Source organism: Artemia franciscana, chromosome 1 (genome assembly GCF_032884065.1).
Source record: "Artemia franciscana chromosome 1, ASM3288406v1, whole genome shotgun sequence".
In the NCBI taxonomy this organism is placed as follows: Eukaryota; Metazoa; Arthropoda; class Branchiopoda; order Anostraca; family Artemiidae; genus Artemia; species Artemia franciscana.
In genome coordinates, this window is record NC_088863.1 from 39,653,265 (window position 1) to 39,670,643 (window position 17,379).

A 17,379-nucleotide genomic window follows, 5' to 3' on the forward strand; every position below is an offset into this window, starting at 1 on the left:
GTGGGTGTCCACAAATAGGGATGCCCAGTCTCAGGAGGGTATTAGCGTAACATGCAGTTGTTTGTATTCTTGTAAATAATTCTTAAAGCTTTTTCACACGAAGCCGGCAAATTGAAAAACCTCACCGGATTTGCTTGTTTTCGACAAAATTCACTTAAATTGCACTTGATTTGTCTCTCCAGCCTTAAAAAGCCCCAATGAAGACTGTAACTACCAGAAAAAGTAAAAAAAAAAAAAAAAAAACACGGGCGACTTGCCCTGAAAATACATATTGAACATATGGCTAAATATAGGTACAGCGTAATGTGTCTTATGATGTATTCCAAAGTCTCATCCTCAGATATGGAATGGTTTAGGTTTTGGATCCATCTCAGCTGAGGTCACTCAAATGCACGATACTGTATTACCACCAAGCTCGATGTTTTACTTTTGGTCTTTCTGTTGCCTCCTGGATATCTCCGTATGTTCGCTCAGATTTTGGCGAGTCACACTCTATTATTTTAGTTATTTTGCCATAAATCATCTCACTTTTCCTTTTTACAATAACCAATCTTGGAGGAGTTTTCAAATCATTTATATCTGTATTCATGTGATGACCATTGCCTTTGAATTTCCCTATATATTCAACGATCGCCCTTGTTTATTGCCTTAACTTTTGAATTTAACTCACTTTCCTCGTCACAAAAAATAAATCGAGGAAGAATATTTGATCAGTATATGACCGTCCACAAGCTGTATTTGAAGTACTGATTAACGCAGATCGATAACATTGCATGATATTCAGTCATAGTTCCAAATTCTTGACATGGATACAGGCATTACACAGCAAACAAGTTTAGTCCAAAACTTTTTTTTTGATGGAAGAAAGCTGTGGTTGCCGTCTGGATAAAGCAGGTGCGACAAGAAGTTCTTTAATATCCCACTTCCAGGTGGTTACTTCACGAACATCAAAACTGCTTCTGGTAACCGAATCGCTTTTGTGAACAATGGGTATATGATTTAAGGCTATTTTAATCCTGTATTTTCAGGTGATTATCTTCTTCCGGCCTAAACCCGGTCCTCACAAAGTGTTTCTTTTGCTTTCCTTAAATGTGACAAGTATTATTAACATTGCCTTATTTTACTTTTTTTTGTATATAATTATATATACAGAATTTGCATGTTTTGTATAATCAGTATGCATAGTATCGTCAATAGACAATTCTATATTGTACTGTCAACTTGCGTAGTATTGTTAACTTGCAATTCTATATCCTGCAGGGCTGGGTTCAAGTCCCAGTGTCACGGATTATTTGGTTTGGACAGAGGCTAGTAGCATTACGCTGTAAGCTCAACCATAGTCGACTCAGCTCCAAATGAATACACAGGGAGATTTTGAGACCATAGACAGGAAGGATGGACGAAAGCACACGATGACTGGCCCTCAACTCCCTATTGTAAGTCCAGGGTGAAGTTGCCCCCCAAATAATGTGGAGAAAAATTATTATATATCCCATGCCCCTTGACTATCCGGGTATAAACCTCTCCAGCCCCCCCCCCCAAAAAAAAATGCTGGAAATTCGTCCCTGGGTCTAGCCAGGTAGTAGTAAATGGCTTGTTAGGCCTAGGCAAGTAGCCTGTGGTAACAAGCAGAAAGTAAGGAGTGACTCAGCCCAATAGTAATGAAACTCTAAGAAAGGTAATTTTGAGAACAATTAACAAATAAGAAAATTGAATTTTAATGCTGATTTCAGACATAAAATTCATTGAATTTTTAAGTTACCCATCCAAAGCTACAAACCAGAGAAAAACCATCTGATTTTAGAAAGAGAGGTAAATACCCCTAAATAGGTAAGTAATCTGAATGAAAATAACACCATTAGGTTCAACGTATCAGAGAGCCACAGGGAATAGTTTCAAGATCGCATCTACACAAATGTGGAATTATGCATTTTTTTCCGAAGGAAGATCAAGGATACGTATTTATTTTTTTTCATGGGTCATATAATATATTAATGGTCCTAGAAGATCGGGGGAGGGCTTATTGGAATATAACTTAAGACTTACAGTGTCCTTTACGAGTAAACAAATAGGATTGTGCCACGGAAAAGTGTCATTTTCTGCCATTTTGTGGTACCAAGATACCATTTTGACCCAAAAAGGGCCAAGTTGCTATTAATTGAAAATTGTGAGATAGGCAATTGATTTAAAAGTATCAAAAACTGCATGTTGAGCTTCCCAGTTGTAGGCGAAGTAATGCTTATGGCGGCACATTTGTTCCTGCAGCCACATACCTTATAAGAGATAAATGGTTAAACTGGACGTTCACGTTAATGCTTGATTTAATCAAGCTGACTCACTTAATTTTTTTTTCTGAAATTACATTTAGTGATTTATAATTGCGCATCAGCTACTATGAATGAGGATTGGTGGGTCCTATGGTAGGGTGTAGGGGTGGGGCCGAGAGTTGTCCAAAACGCTCTATTTCATTACCCACGTTGTCTAAATCTCAATAATTCTTCTCCGAAATTCTTTGAGGAGGAGCTGTTTTTTCTAAGAAAAATACTAATAAGTAACATGTACTCAGAGTGGTTAATTAACCAGACTGTTTTAAAAAGAAAAAAAAGTTTCTAGAGATTTCTAAGTAAGTCTTGGAGACAACTCAGGAGAAAGATGTTTTTGTTTCTTACAATATGTACCCGGGCTAAGGGAAAAACTTAAAGAATTTTGTAGAGTAATGGTCTAAAGGTAGCTTTAAAGAGTAGTAATACTTTGGGTAGTTTTCCAAATTCTGGGAAGGATCTAACTTAATTGGAGCTACAAAGTGGGGTCTATCAAATCCCATGTACTTGCAGAAGCTCATATGTGGGACATACTAACCAGAATTTAGAAATGAGATTACTACAGAAAAAAAACTCTATTTCATCGACTTTAAAGAAACATTCTAAGTCTGAAGATTTCACTTCAGTCCTTTCGGAACATACTTTTGACTTTCCAGACCATTTTATTCGATAATGTCTCTTTGATCTCTAGGGACCGGAGTTTAAAGCAAAGTTTTCGCGAAACTCTTCAAATTAAGAAAATTTTATTTAAGAATACAGCTTTAAATAGGGACACGTTTGAATTTGGTTTGAATTCTATTTACGATAATTTATAAAAATCAGATCGAGTAGTGTTCAGTTCACCCAATGCGATTAACCTCTGTCCAAGTGTTAGTTCATCCAAAGCTAATGAACTGGATCCAATAAGGTCAAATAGACTTGCTTCCGTTTTTGCTTTGGAAAGAACAAAATTATTATGCAATATATAGTTTATTTTATTTTGTATATAAATCATTGTTTTTAACTGTTTTAGTTTAGTATTACTACTGATGACAGTCACTGCATATGTGACCGAAATATCTAGAATTTTTGTGAAATTTACCACTGTCTATTAACAGGATTTCATCCCTGTTTGAACTTTTATTTATCGTCTTGGAAAATATCAGAAAAACAAAACAACGGGAAGTAAATATTAACGCTAAAAATTGAAACGAAAATAAATTTTTTCGTATATAAGGAGGACCACCCCTTCCTCAGCCCCTCGCTCTTTACGCTGAAGTTTGACTTTTCGCCCCGACTCTATAAGAACGACTGCTTAAACACAAGACTCGTTGAATTAGAATGGGAAATATTTTTAAAGCACCATATAAAACTTTTGCTCAAATAGAAGGGACATTTCAGTCCCAGGAGCAAGACTGACCTTAGACCTGAGGTCAAAGTTCCTTCCAACTCTCTCTCCTCAAATCCAAACGTAGGTGTACCTCTTTCGACTTCCCATCATTATAGTATTATTTAGGGAATGCTTCCACATGATCAAATTATTCGAGTTATAGCTTGGATAATTTTACTAATTGTCCCAAATAATTAACAGATTCACTGGAAATTTATTCAGATCACGTATGATTGTACTAAATGAAAACCTACAAAGTATATATTACTCAAATGTAAGTATGATTTCAACTGAAGATTGTGTCTAGGGGATACTGAGCTTGTGGACAAGATATTTAAGGCTAATATTGCACAATCCCAACCCATTAAGTTTATGCTGGTGCTCCTGGGCCCGCTTCAAATTAGGGAGTTACTTAGGTATTCAATTCAGGGAAATTTAGGGAGTGGTCCTTTAGGTACTTTTAGATACTTTTTTTAGCATACTTAAAAATACAGAAAAAACATTAACTCCCAATAGAGAGCAGAGCTCTTAAGGTTGGGTGTGTAAATAATAGGACATACACAAGAAAAGACCTTTATTGACCAAATTACATAATAAATAATTTTCTAAACTGGACGATTGGGAGCAAAGGTAAGAAAATGCCGAAATAACGAAATGAAACAAAAGAAAAAAACACACAAGGTAGGAGATAACAGAGGAGGCCACACCAGCGCAAGAACACCACAACCAAAATTCATACTAAAATCTATTATTCTTCAATCCTAACATCCAGACAAAGAACTATTTTTGAAATATGTTTTTTTTTAAATGAAATTGGCTTTTGAAAAGTGGGGACCTTTCTCCACTTTTTGAATTTCATACAAAGTATACAGAAAAACATACAAAGTTTGAATTTCTGACAGATTTTTAAGCCTTACAGGGCGATGAACCTGCTTTCCTAACTCATTAAATGTCAGTCCTACTTTAAATGTGACAATTATTAAATAATGGCTACTCAGGTTGTTTATTACCAACCTGTGGCTAATGTTAAAACATTAAAAAAAAACCTACATTAGGCACAGATTCCATGAAGGAGTGTTTCATTTTATTATTATTATTTTTTTTTTTTCATATCAAAGCTGGTACTTCAGGATTGATGATGTTGGTGGTTAGGAATCTGTAAACAATATTGCAAGATTGATGTCTGCAATCAAAGCTTGTTAAATAAATAATCTTTTGACATAACGTTTTATTTTCACCAAATTTGGTATTTAGTGATTTCCACGGTTGTTGATTAGGGAGTATAAGCTAGCATTGAGATTTAAGAGTCAAAAACTGTTTGTTGGACAGCTTCTATTACGAATTCTACCATCAAAACTTACATTAGGTTTCTGCCATTTATTAACACAGCGTGCAGATGTGATAAAGATATCAGACTGGAAACGAGTAGAACTTACTGTTACTGAAGAACTGAAACGTAGAACGAGCTTAAATCATAACGACAAAGGAGACAAAGTTAAAATGGACATAGAATACCGTAAATTAGCGTGACACGCGGCCACCCCACAAAAGGATAAAGTGGTGTTTTTACTTTCCTGTAACAAAATGTAATTTCTTTACAGCTTTGTTTTACTTTCAAAACTACTACTACTGCTAGTACTCACAAGTCACTGCAGCACCAAGCCGCTGGAGGCCAACAAAACTGAGTTGGCCTCAGAAGCCTGCGATTCTCCTCCATTCCATTCTTTTATTGGCTTTCCTTTTTACATTCTCCAAAAAAGTTGCAATTTCCTATAAACCCTTTCTTGTGACCTCCATCCACCATCTTTACGAATAATTCTCCCAAAGTATGTGAAGCTGTTCACTTAATCGCTCTTCTCGTTACCCAGCCTTAACTCTTGACCTTCATTTATTCCTACTCTAAGACATCTTAATGTTAACATTCAGACCTATTCTTGCACACTGAACTTTCAAAACCTCCAAGAAATGATTCAATTAGCTAAAATTTTCATTTAAGACTCTCAAATCCTCAGCCCAATTTAAGTCTAGTAGAGTTTTACCTTCCCATCTGATTCTATGTTTTCATAGCCTTTGGTGTGTTCTTTCGGACAAATACCTTCAAATTTATCCATATAAATGGAGATAGAACGCAACCCTGCTTAACTCCTGATTCAATGCGAAACCAGCTACTACTTTCATTTTATATCTTAACCTTAGCAATGTTGTTCTTGTTCATTTTACCAATCATTTTCATGGGTTTGTCTGGTATGCCATTCAAGGATAGGAATTTCACTGAGGCTTCTTTATCAGCTGACTCAAATACTTGTCTTTAATCTATGAAACTGAGGACTATAGGGGTCTGATGACTCTGACACTGTTCAACTATTTTTCAGAGAGTGAAAATTTGGCCGACGGATTCTCTCTCCTTGCTAAATCGACACTGTTCTTCTTTTAAAACTTTATCTACAGAATCTCCAAGCCAAGAGCTCATATGGCACTTGTGACGAGGTCAGAACCTAAAATTAGACTAGGCAATAGACTCATTGATTTCATCGACCTAGCGCTTCAAGAAGCACCGAACTCACCAAAGCACTAGAAAACTCCAACTCCCCCAAAGAGATCGGATCCGGTCCGCTTATGTCAATCACGTATCTATAACTTGTGCCTAATATTCACATCAAGTGTCATCCCCATCTCTCCACTCTAAGAGTTTTCCAGGATTTCCAATTTCTAAGAACTCTGTTTCCCCCTCCACCCCCCTGTGTCTCCGGATCTGATCCAAATGGAAAATTGAGCATCTGAGACATGAGATCTTTCTATATATAAAGTTTCATAAAGATCCGATCACCCATTCGTAAGACAAACCTATCTCCATTTTCACGATTCCCCTCCCTCTAGCCCCCATATGGTCAAATCGGGGAAACGACTGTTATCAAGTCATTTTGTTCAGGTCCCTGAAACGACTACCAATCTTCATCGTCCTAGCACGTCCAGAAGCACCGAACTCACAAAAGCATTGGAAATCCCCCCAACTCCCCCCAAAGAGAGTGGATCAGGTCCACTTATGTCAATAACGTATCTAGAACTTGTGCTTATTCTTCCCATCAAGTTTCATCACGATCTCTACACTCTAAGCGTTTTCCGAGATTTTCGGTTTCCCCCTCCAACTCCCCCGATGTCATCAGATCCGGTTGGGATTCAAAACAAGAACTCTGAGACACGAGGTCCTTCTAAATATCATATTTCATTAAAATCCAATGACCCGTTCGTAAGTTAAAAATCTCTCGTTTTTTTCTAATTTTTCCGAATTACCAAATTATGCCCCCCAACTCCCCCAAAGAGAGCAGATCCTGTCCAGTTATGTCAATCACGTGTCTAGGACTACTGCTTATTCTTCCTACCAAGTTTCATCCCGATATCTCCACTCTAAGCGTTTTCCAAGATTTCCAGTTCCCCCTTCTAACTCCCCCAATGTCACCGGATTTAAGATATGAGCTCTGAGCTATGGGATCCTTCTAAATATCAAATTTCATTAAGATTTGGTCACCTGTTCGTAAGTTAAAAATACCTCATTTTTTCTAATTTTTCCGAATTAACCGTCCCTTCACTCCACCCAAGACGGTTGAGTCGGCAAAACGACTATTTCTAATTTAATCTTCGTCTGATCCCTGATTCGTCTTCCATCTTTCATAATTCTAGCTTATCTGGAAGTTGCCGAACTAGCAAAACCGGGACTGACAGACAGACCGACAGACAGACAGAAATTGGGATTACTATATGTCACTTGGTAAATACCAAGTGCCATAAAAAAACTATCAATATAGATCTAAAAAGAGAAAACCTGTAGTTTTAATGAAGCCTAAATATAACTCGAGTCTTCCGAGTGGTTTGAGTGACAGTGAAGCCGCACCTGTCTGTGGTAAAACTTTCACGACATACAATATTTATGATAATTAATGTAGTATTGCTGTTTTAGAGATATATTGTCGTTAGATTTCTGGCTTGTAACGTGTTTCCTTAAAAAAAAGTAAAATAAAAAAAGAAATATGGATACTAAAATTTGAGCCAAAATTATGCACCTTAATTTTTTGGACAATTTTAAGAATATCAAGAGATATTCCTCATTTGAGTTCCTAGCAATATCTTATTTATGTCTTTAAAAACAAAAAGTTAACCAGTCTACGCAACATTAGGACATCAGGCAAGTGAATGTGTACAAAATAAATATGTTAGACTTGAAATTTTTATTATATATCTTCCCTTGCATTTAAGTGACCTCCACTGGGATGACGATACAAAACACAATAAAAAAAGGTCTTTACATGTTTCCTAAATGCAATGCAAGTCTTATCTTACAAAATTCTTGTAGTTGTCCACTGTAATACCTATTAATAATGTTAATCGCACTGTAAATTTCAAAATCTTGTTCAAACCGACTCCTTTATGAGCGACATGTTTATAAAGTAAATTACTTAAGTTGAAGCAAAACTGAATTACATTCTTATCCTTGACTATTTTTAAAATTGCCCTCGTAACGCCTTTGTCCTTAGCCTACAAACTCATTTGCAAAAAAAAATGTAAATACTAAGTTTTGCTTTGGACACTAATATAATAATAATAAGTTTTGCTAATTATGTAATACTAGCCTCAGATGTGTAACTGATCAGCTTAGGAAGCCTTTTGCTTGAACTAAGGTGGAAATTGAATATCATTAGACCCACAGGCTGCGTACTGTTTAGTGCTTTAAAACATTAATTTTGCAATTTCAACTTCATATTTGCAGTTCATAACGTTGGAAAATCTTAATTACCATCTTTAGTTTTTATAAAAAAAAAGAAAAAAACATGGTAAATAAATACGAATGGTATTTTATTGTAAAAAAGTTATCGCAACTTTATCCTCCAAAGCAATAAATTTAACTTTAGTGAAAACTTGAAACTATCAATTTTTTTCATAATATTGCCTGGTGAGCTGTCGTTAGGTCAGGAAATTCTGCGCCTCTATCACAGGGTATTAGCTGGGCAGAAAAGGAAGTTTTCACCAATTGCATAATAGATTAGATCAACGGTTCATTTTTTGAATGTCTTTTCATTATGTTGCTCGTTATTGTCTCCTTATACTTACATCCCATAGACAAAACTGAATTTCTAAAATCGTTCACAAAATGTATAGAGAAAAATATTTTAAAGCTTCGCTAAAGATAGTTTCCAAAGAACATTTGGGAATAAAGTCATCAATGAAAATTGATTAAAAAACGTGGAAATAGGATTTTGTAGAAGAAGGGACTCCTCCTCTTCATGATGGACTGGTTTTGATTAAAGATAATGTTAAATGAACAAGTTCATTATTTCAGAAAAGTTGCTGTTTAATTTTTCGAGGTTTTCGTAATTACTACAAATACCAAATATGATTTGCTGTAAGGTCACTCTTTTACATTCTTTACATTTTCTTTGTCCCAGGTGGCTATTTTTTATTTTATAGAATACTGGATGAGAAAAGCAGGGACAGGACTCACTCTGTCTTGAACTTAAGTGCTCTAAATGAGCCATGAAACAGATCATGCCATAATAAAGAGCCCTTTTCCATCATTTTGTTCCATAATTCTACTTTTTTGCCTTAAAAAACCGTGACGCTAGTAAACAAAAATTATGAGATAGTTAGTGACTTCGGAAGTATCGATAATCCTTAAATTCTCGAGATCGCAACAGTCTAAAAATATTTTCTCAAGAGGTAGCAATCAACTGCAAAGTGAGGTATAAACCTCAAAGGTAGAGCTAGTGAATTAACGACTTAATAAAACTTTGATTGCATATTTAATTGCGAACTTGTGTTTTTCTTTTTCTTTTCTGCAAACAGTTACCTTAGCCATTAGAACTAAATCATATTTCGAAGTTCAGTCTATTCAGTGGTTAAATTAGCAAATGATATTATCACACTGGTTGCATGTTAAAAATAGGAAATTTAAACAAAGCTGAGGAAATAACGGACCACCATGTAACTGAGACACTGAGACATAAATTATGCGGGTCTAGATACCCACATTTTTCACAGGCAGTAAGACTTGTAACCCTGGTAAAAATATTCATTCGTGGTAAATGGGACAGTACCTTTAACTTTTTCAAACATCACCACAAATTTGCAGGGGGCTCGTGTGCTATGCTCGTTTTTCGAATGTTAATTAAGTGAATGTAAGAAAGCACGTGCCCCCTCTCGGTCTTTTGTATCAACGCCAGCAATAGAATTCCACCGTTATTCTATTGTTGGAAAAGAGCTCTTTATACATGATGCAAAAATAGCTTAGCGTGATGGTGTCAGGCAGATGCTGCCCTTTCGATGATCAGACGGCGAGATCGATATAGATCCCTGGAACAGCTGAACAAGCCCTCTATTCCCGTTTCTGGAATGATATCGACAGAGATAAGGTGTTTGACCCTATTGGGAAAGTAGATTCATGATCTGACAGGTGTCTTGGTGAAGTTTAGCGCGTTTGCTGAAGTTTTTCCATTTGCAAGTAAATGATACTAAAATATCCGAAAATTACGCTAAAGTGACGCTTTAACCAACTGCTAGTGGTAAGAAATATGCAAATAAAGAGCTAATTTTACAAAAGTTAACCGAGTATTTAAAAAGAATTTTTGATTAAAAAATACATACACAAAAAGAACAGGCTTTTTGTAAAGACTAAGTAAAAAACAAGTTTTTTTAATTGAAAGTAAGGAGCGACATGAAAACTTAAGAAGAACAGAAATTACTCCGTATATGAAAAGGGCTGTTCCCTCCTCATCGCCTTGCTCTTTACGCTAAAGTTTGACTCTTTCTTCCAACTCTACTTTTTAAAACAGTAAAAAACTTTCAAACAGTTCGTGGTAACGAACTGTAGTAAGGAGCGACCCGGCTCAATAGTAACCAAAACTCTAAAAAATTGAATTTTGATATCAATAGCTACATAAAAAGAATTGCATTTTAATGCTGATTTTAAATATATAAGTTTCATCAAGTTTAGTCTTACCCATCAAAAGCTACGAGCCTGAGAAAATTTGCCTTATTTAGGAAAATAGGGGAAAACACCCCCTAAAAGTCGTAGGATCTTAACGAAAATGACACAATCAGATTCAGCGTATCAGAGAACCCTACTGTAGAAGTTTCAAGCTCCTATCTACAAAAATGTGGAATTTTGTATTTTTTGCCAGAAGACAAATCACGGGTGCGTGTTTATTTGTTTGTTTTTTTTGTTTTGTTTTTTTCCCAGGGGTCATCGTATCGACCAAGTGGTCCTAGAATGTCGCAAGAGGGCTCATTCTAACGGAATTGAAAAGTTCTAGTGCCCTTTTTAAGCGACCAAAAAAATTAGAGGGCATCTAGGCCCCCTCCCACGCTCATTTTTTCCCAAAGTCAACGGATCAAAATTTTGAGATAGCCATTTTGTTCAGCATAGTCGAAAATCATAATAACTATGTCTTTGGGGATGACCTACTCCCCAACGATCCCTGGGGGAGGGGCTGCAAGTTCCAAACTTTGACCAGTGTTTACATATAGTAATGGTTATTGGGAAGTGTACAGACGTTTTCAGGGGGATTTTATTTTGTTTGGGGGTGGGGCTGAGGAGAGGGGCTATGTTGGAGGATCTTTCCTTGGAGGAATCTATCATGGGGGAAGAAAAATTCAATGAAAAGGGCGCAGGATTCTCTAGCATTACTATAAAAAAACAATGAAAAATAAACATGAAAACGTTTTTTCAAATGAAAGGAAGAAGTAGCATTGAAACTTAAAACGAACAGAGATTATTACGCATATGAGGGGTTCTAAAAATACTTTAGCATAAAGAGCCAAGTATTTTGGAGGAGATAAATACTTTGCTCTTTATGCTAAAGTATTTTTAGTAATTTCAACTATTTATTCTACGGCCTTTCTGATTCAGGGGTCATTCTTAAAGAATTGGGACAAAACTTACGATTTAGTGTAAAGAGCGAGGTATTAACGAGGGTACAAACCCCCTCGTATACATAATAAAAATATAAGGTTATGAAAGTTTGTTACGTAAGTTAATTCTTAAGTTACGTATATTTTTTAACAATAAAAACGTTCGTTAAAAATTAAAAGTTCTAGTTGCCTTTTTAAGTAACCGAAAAATTGGAGGGCAGCTAGGCCTCCTTCTCCACCCCTTATCTCTCAAAATCGTCTGATCAAAACTAAGAGAAAGCCATTTAGCCAAAAAAAAAGAATTAATATACAAATTTCATTTTAATAATTTATGTGCGGAGAGCCAAAACCAAACATGCATTAATTCAAAAACGTTCAGAAATTAAATAAAAAAAAACTAATTTTTTTAGCTGAAAGTAAGGAGCGACATTAAAACTTAAAACGAACAGAAATTACTCCGTATATGAAATGGGTTGTCCCCTCCGCAATCCCTCGCTCTTTACGCTAAAGTTTGACTTTTTGCCACAATTCTACTTTTTAAAACAATTAAAAGCTTTAGCGTAAAGAGCGAGGGATTGCGGAGGGGACAACCCATTTCATATACGGAGTAATTTCTGTTCGTTTTAAGTTTTAATGTCGCTCCTTACTTTCAGCTAAAAAAATTAGTTTTTTTTATTTAATAGCGTAAAGAGCGGGGCGTTTAGGAGGGAACAGCCCCTTTCATATACGGAGTTATTTCTGTTCGTTTTAAGCTTTGATGTCGCTCCTTTTCATATACGGAGTTATTTCTGTTCGTTTTAAGCTTTGATGTCGCTCCTTACTTTCAGTTAAAAAAACTTGTTTTTTTTAAATTTCTGAACGTTTATGAATTAATGCATGTTTTGATTTTGGTTCTCCGCACATGAATAATTAAAACGAACTTTACATATTATTTTTTTTTTGCTCATCGGCTTTCTCTTAGTTCTGATCCGACGATTTTGAGAAAAAAGGGGTGGGGGAGGAGGCCTAGTTGCCCTCCAATCTTCTGGTTACTTAAAAAGGCAACTAGAACTATAAATTTGTTTACGAAAGTTTTTATTCGTAAGAAATAAACGTAAATTACGAATTGACCTATGTAGCGAACTTCTATATTCGTATATTTTAATTTCATATATGAGAGGGTTTTCCCCCTCGTTAATGCCTCGCTTTTTACACTAAAGCCTAAATTGTGTCCCAATTCCTTAAGAATGACCCCTGAATCACAAAAGCCGTAGAATAAACAGTAGAGATCACTAAAAATACTTTATCGTAAAGAGCGAGGTATTTAGGAGGAGATGAATCCCTCATATGCGTAATAATTTCTGTTCGTTTTAAGTTTTAATGCTGGTCCTTACTTTCAGTTGAAAAAAAACTTTTTTCAAATTTATTTTTTTATTGTTTTCTGTTTTTAATATTATTAGAAAATTCTGCATCCCCTTCATGGAAATTCTCTTCCCCCATGACAAATTCCTCCGTGGAAAGATCCTCCCACGTAACCCTTCCCTTCAATCCCCCCAACAAAAACATGGCCCTGAAAATGTCTGTACACTTCCCAATAACCATTACTATACGTAAACACTGGTCAAAGTTTGTATTTCGCAGCCCTTCCCCCAGGGGACTGCAAGGGAGTAAGTCTTCGTCCCCAAAGACATAGTTGATAGGTGTTTTTACTATGCTGAACGAAATGGCTATCTCAAAATTTTGATTTGTTGACTTTGGGAAATAAATGAGTATGGGAGGGGGCCTAGGTACCCTACAATTTTTTTGGTCACTTAAAAAGGGCACTAAAACTTTTTATTCTCGTCGAATGAGCCATTTTGCGACATTCTAGGACCACTGGGTCGATACGATCATCCTTGAAATAATAATAATAATAATAATAATAATAATAATAATAATAATAATAATAATAATAATAATAAAAAAAAAATAACGCACCTGTGATCGGTCTTCTGGCAAAAAAGAAATTCCGCATTTTTGTAGATAGGAGCTTGAAACTTCTACAGTAGGGTTCTCGGATAAGCTGAATGCGACGATTTAATTTTCGTCAAGATTCTATGACTTTCAGGGGGTTTTCCCCCCTATTTTCCAAAATAAGGCTAATTTTCTCAGGCTCGGTACTTTTGATAGTTAAGATCAAATTTGATGAAACTTATATATTTAAAATCAGCATAAAAATCTGATTCTTTTGATCTATCTACTAGTTTCAAAATTCTGTTTTTTAGAGTTTCGTTTACTATTGAGCCGGGTCACTCCTTACTATAGTGTTACCACAAACTGTTTGATTCTAATTATGTAACATTCATTAAGTTTAAATTTATTTGCGAAAAGTTCTGAGCCTAGGAAATGTGCCTGATTTTCGAATAAAACAGATAAGAACCATTTTTATCGAATAGAATGATCACAGATGCACGTTTATTTGTTTGTTGTTGTTGTTTTTATGGCACTTGGTATTTATCAAGTGACATAGAGCGATCACCAATTCTGTCGGCCTGTCTGTCTGTCTGTCCCGGTTTTGCTAGTTTGGGCACTTCCAGATAAGCTAGGACGATGAAGTTTGGTAGGCATATCAGGGACAATATCAGAATAAATTAAAAAAGTCTTTTCCTCGATTTTACCATCTGGGGGGGGGGAGTGGGCGAACGGTTAATTCGGAAAAATTAGAAAAAATGAGGTATTTTTAACTTACGAAGGAGTGATCGGGTCTTAATGAAATTTGATATTTAAAGGACCTCATAACTCAGATCTCTTTTTTCAAATCTCGACCGAACCCACTGTCATTGGGAGGAGTTCGAGGTGGAAACCGGAAATCTTGGAAACGTGAAAATTGAGGTATCTTTATCTTACGAACGGGTGATCAGACCTTAATGAAAGTTGATATGTAGAAATATCTTATGTCTCAGAGCTCCATTTTTAATTCGAGTCGGATCCAGAGACATAGGGGGTTAGAGGGGGAAACAGAAATCTTGGAAACCGGAAATCTTGGAAAACGCTCAGAGTGGAGAGATCGGGATAAAACTTGATGAAAAGAATAGGCAGAAGTTCTAGATACATGATTGCCATACCTGGACCGGATCCGCTCTCTTTGGGGGAGTTGGGAGGATTTTCAATGCTTTGGTGAGGTCAGCACTTGTGGATGTTCTAGGACAATGAAAATTCGTAGGCGTGTCAGGGACCTGTACAAAATGACTTGATAACAGTCGTTTTCCCGATTCGACCATCTGGGGGCTGGAGGGAGAGGAAAAATTGAATAAAATGAGGTATTTTTAACTTACGAATAGGTGATTGGATCTTAATGAAATTTGATATTTAGAAAGACCTCGTGTCTCAGAGCTCTTATTTTAAATCCCGATCGTATCAGGTGATATTGGGGGGGAGTGGGAGTGGAAAATGGGAAATCTTGGAAAATACTTAGAATGAAGAGTTTACTTAAAAGTAACTTAAATCCCGACTAGATCTGGTGACATTGGGGGGAGTTGGAGGGGTAATCCAGAACTCTTGGAAAACCCTTAGAGTGGAGAGATCGATATGAAACTTGGTGGGTAGAATAAGCAAATTTCGTAGATATGTGATTGACGTAACCGGACTGGATCCGCTCTCTTTGGGGGAGCTAGGGGGGTCCAGTGCTTTGGCGAGTTCGGTGCTTTTAGACGTGCTAGGACGATGAAAATTGGTTGGCGTGGCGTGTCAGGGACCTACACACACTGACTTGATTAAGTCGTTTTCCCTCATTCGTCCATCTAGAGGAGGGGCTGAAGGGAGAGGAAAAATTAGAAAAAATGAGGTATTTCTAACTTACGAGTGGGTGGTCGGATTTTCATGAATTTTGATATTCAGAAGGACCTAGCGTCTCAGAGCTCGTATTTTAAATCCTGACCGGCACTAAGCATCCGATTTTTCTTTTAAATCAATCTATTGATTCTTAGAATTTCGCTAGAGCTCTTGCCATATGAGGTCTTGGCTCATGGCTCTTCTGACCTCGTCACAAGTGCCATATGAGCTCTTAGCTATTGTTTTTCATTGGGGATGATTGTATTGAGCCAAAGACCCAAGGGAATCAAGAAGTTTTCTTGTGCCTTTTTGAAGCAAAACATGCCATTTTATGTCTTAAGACAACAATTTTGCCACAAGAATGGCTAAAGCTTTTGATCCAAAATTTTGAGATAGTTTTTTAAATTATAACGATCAAACAACTAAGTTAAGCTTCACAGTGTTAGAGGCAGTAATGTCGCATGGCGATGCATTTGTTCCTAAAGATGCAAACAGTCCAAATAAAATAAACATGCAAAATAAACAAACATGCAAAATAAACATGCTTTTAGATGCAAATGGTATACATTGCGGGGAAATAGCCTCTTCGACCAAGAGGCTATACAGATACCCTTTTAATAGGTCTCAGATTTTTCGGTCGATAACATTTTAGCCGTGTTCGACTGAAATTTTGCTCTTTATGGGCCAAAACGCTAGAATGCGTCAATTAATTTCTATTTGGTACTTAAAAAGGGCACTAGAACTCTACACAAGATATGTAATATATCCTGTTTCCAATAAAAACAGCAAAGTTTTTCTGATTGCAGTAAAGGATGAAGCTGAAACATAAAACGAACAAAAATTATGGTTTCGGAGCAAAATTTGTCTGAAAAGCTGGTTCAAACCAACTGGAGCATGATATTTTCGTATATTTGCAGAACTATGCAAAAACTAAGGCTTGGCTTGAAGCTCAAAAGCAACACAAACGGACAGTTTTAAAATCAGATAATTCCTCAAGTAGTCTGCAGATATAGAAAAAAAACTCAGGCAAGCCGGAATTCAGTGAAGTACTAGTTCTATAGAAGTGTGAAAACATAGGAAAATATAACAAATCAGCTTATTTGAACCGGTCTTAAATGTTCTATAATACTAATACTATCACTACTACTAACAACTCAGTGTAGCACCAAGCCGCCTGAGGCACACAGGTACGCTCGCTCCTCCTCCATCTCAATCGATTCAAAGCCTCCCTTTTCTCAAACTCTCTAGAACTTGTCATTTCCCTTAAATTTTTCCTTACAACAGTATCCCACCCCATTTGGGGATGATCTGCTTTTCGTTTGGTCCTAGATAGTCAGCCAAAAGGGAAAGTCTTTGGCAATCTGTCATCCTTCATCAGCAGAACCCACTCTAGCCATCTCAAACTTTCTCTCATTATAGCCCATGAAGGCAGAATTGAGGTATTTTTCTTAGAGCTTAGTATCTAAGATACGGTTAGTCAGTCAGGTACCCAAAACAGTCCGTAGGCAGTTTCTCTGGAAAATATCTAGCAGCCTCTCTTCCTTTTTTCGGAGCGCCCACGCTTCAGAGCCATACTTGATCACTGTCATAACTGCAGCTTCCGGTATTTGGATCTTCGTTCGCAAAGTTACCTTCCTATTCTTCCGAACTTTTTTCAAATGTGAAAAAACACCATGGGCCGTGACTGCTCCCATCGTAATTACTCGTAATACTACCTAGATAAGTGAAGCTGTCCACTTGATTTACTTGATATCCGACTGAGGCAAAAACAGATACGCACTATCTGCCTCCATTCCAACCTATTCTAACCCTCCCTCTTTACACCATCCCAGGAAGTTCCCTTTTCCCTTTCTTTTTTTTAGGGCATCCTCCCAAACCAACTGTGGATGCCCTGCTTTTCGCTTAGTCCTAGAAGGTTGAGCTGAGCGAAAAGCACTTTGGACTTTGGAAAATCTTTGGCAATTGGTTTCAGTCGGGTAGCCAAAACAATTGTTGGAAATT

The 17,379-nt window shown here is 36.6% G+C and overlaps 1 protein-coding gene across 1 annotated transcript in view; it reads left to right on the top strand.

The window, feature by feature from the left end:
* Window positions 1-947: 947 nt before the first annotated feature.
* LOC136029505 (uncharacterized) overlaps window positions 948-17,379 on the top strand; it is a 140,114-nt gene continuing 123,682 nt past the window's right edge. Inside the window, exon 1 of the mRNA XM_065707953.1 lies at window positions 948-962. The gene's annotated coding sequence lies outside the window, so the exon portion shown is untranslated. The remainder of the gene's footprint in view (window positions 963-17,379) is intronic.